The sequence below is a fragment of the Asterias amurensis genome, chromosome 4, assembly GCF_032118995.1.
Source record: "Asterias amurensis chromosome 4, ASM3211899v1".
NCBI classification, from domain to species: Eukaryota; Metazoa; Echinodermata; class Asteroidea; order Forcipulatida; family Asteriidae; genus Asterias; species Asterias amurensis.
Window position 1 is genome coordinate 17,277,029 of NC_092651.1, and position 2,645 is coordinate 17,279,673.

The window sequence follows — 2,645 nt, forward strand, 5'->3', positions numbered from 1 at the left end:
CTCCCGATGCGGGTATAATTAGCCCAAACAGGTATATGAAGGGTCCTTAAAGGCAGTGGACACTATTGGTAAATACTCAAAATAATTATTAGCATAAAACCTTACTTGGTGGCGAGTAATGGGGAGAGGTTGATAGTATAAAACATTGTGAGAAACCCTCTGAAGTGACATAGTTTGCGAGAAAGAAGTAATTTTCCACGACTTCGATTTCAAGACCTCAGATTTAGAACTTGAGGTCTCGAAATCAACCATCTAAACACACACAACTTCGTGTGACAAGAGTATTTTTTTTCCGTTCATTGTTATCTCGCAAGTTCGATGACCAATTGAGCTCAAATTTTCACAGGTTTGTTATTTTATGCATATGTTGAGATACACCAAATGAGAAGACTGGTCTTCGACAATTACCAATAGTGTCCAGTGTCTTTAATTGGGGGAAACTTTGATGATAATGTTACCTGCTGTTCTTGTCACATTTTTGTATTAGTATTTCCCTCAGTTTTGTTTTGTTTTTTGTTTAACCCCAAAAATGTAATATTTTGATTTATTTCAAAGAAGTGAATTAGTAATGTAAGAAATTAATTTTGAATGATTATGATACTACCTCATTGGGTGAACCTGACTCTAATATAAAATTGATTTATTTACCATTATTCATAAAAAAGAAACTGAAGTTATGAGATGAATTTCAATAAGATTTTTTTGTCAAAAGCGTCAACTTAAACTTCTCTTTTTTTTCCTTTTTTGTTTTTTTACTCTTGTTTGGAATTGAAACATGTTTATTGTACTTGTATAGTAACTGATATTGTGAAATTCTAATGTGTATCTCTGTGTACCCATATCTAAGCGCAATTATTACAAGTGAGCAGACAAATCTAAAACTCAGATTTCAAATTGCCAGATTTTCAAAACCTAGTGGTTTGTACTTGTTATTATTTTGTAGATTATTAGAATTGTATAAAAAAAACAACCTGTAAGAAGGAACTATGTCATAAATATTGAAGAGATTTAAGTTGTATTTTTATTTATGGCATGTGATGCCTTCATTGTCGATATTGTAAATAGATAAACAGATCTGAGTTAGATTTCATGACGCTACTTATCGCAGAAAGCTGTGCTTACATCTTGTAATGTTACAGGTGGTTAGTCCAGAATTCCACATAAGTAGCGCCATGAAATTTAGCCCAGCCCCTCATCAACAAGCAAAAACAAGAATAGTCTGTCATCCGGTTTCAATTTGAAAGGCTTGTGACTTGTTGGAATTTCCCCCCGGATTTCAATGGAGACCTTGGAGTGAGCAGACTTTAATAACAGAAATAATTTACATTGTTTTCATGTTGACATTGACCACATGGATCAGTTATTAGGAGACAAAATAACAGATACGCCCAATTTCATAGAGCTGCTGAGGCAGAACAAAACAATGCTTAACACAAATTTCTGCTAAGCAGAAATGAGCAGGTTACCCACCAGCAATTGCACATGTGACAGGGTAGTGTGGTTGGTAACCTTACTCTGGTAATCATGATTTGTTTGTGCTAAGCAGCTCCATGAAATTGAGCCCTGTTATTCTTTTAGGATTAATTTTCTTCAGACGCCCATGTCTGAATTGTATTTTAATATTTAAAACAATTCACCTGCTTCATTTTAATTGTATAGATTTCAAACTAAACACTTTAAACTGGTAAAATATCACTACATTGTCATCCCAAAACTAGACCTATAATCACTATACCTCTCAAGTAAGTTAATAAAACATTGCTGTTTATCCAACATTTCGTGTCTTCTTTATAGTTTTCTTGGAGTCTTCTGATTTCCCCCTCTTTTTTTCTTGGTTTTGTTTTGATCTTTATTGTTTACATTGCTCTCAAAGTTTCGATAGAAAAATAGTTAAACTTTGTTGTTTCCTTTGGTTTTCAGTGGTTTTTTTCTGGTTTTTGGAGATCGTTTTGTCGTGTGTGTATTTCATCATTGAAAACTTGAAACATTGAATTGAAAATTGATGGAATCTATAGAGCCCCCCCCCTTGTAATGTTTGGTCTCCATGGTTTGAGATGGTTTGATAGCTCTACGGTGTACACAAACAAACGTGTGAATAGAAGCCTAAACATTGCTCCAGTTTTGTCGACCTTTATCTCAAATTTACTTATAGAGGGCGCTCTTAGGTTTTTCTGTGAGGCATTTTGTGGATAATTGACGGGACGTTCACTTAACTGGATCCAATCAAGGAGAGTTTTGCCCGGGAAATACTGTCAACCAAGAAAATAATGGTAGCTTTTTTGTAATCATCACTTTAACTTACAATATTTTTCCTGCTGGACTCGGTTTTGGTTTCAACAATGATTCTTATTTATAGGCATACCGAATAAATTAGACCACCTGGATATTACAGGAATTAAAAGGTCACATGAAAATGTTAAACACCAGTCAAATATGTGCCCCCAACCCAATCTATCTAAAAATTCATAAACTATTCAATCAAAAACGCGAGCAGACGATAACTTCCCTTAAACATTATAACGGTCATTTCAATCAACCGAAGTCTTTCATACGGGCAATCAAAAAAGAACTGACTCCAACTGCACGCCACAAAACATCATGCTGATGCGCGCGCATCCCAAAACTTTTTAATGTGAACTTTTTGG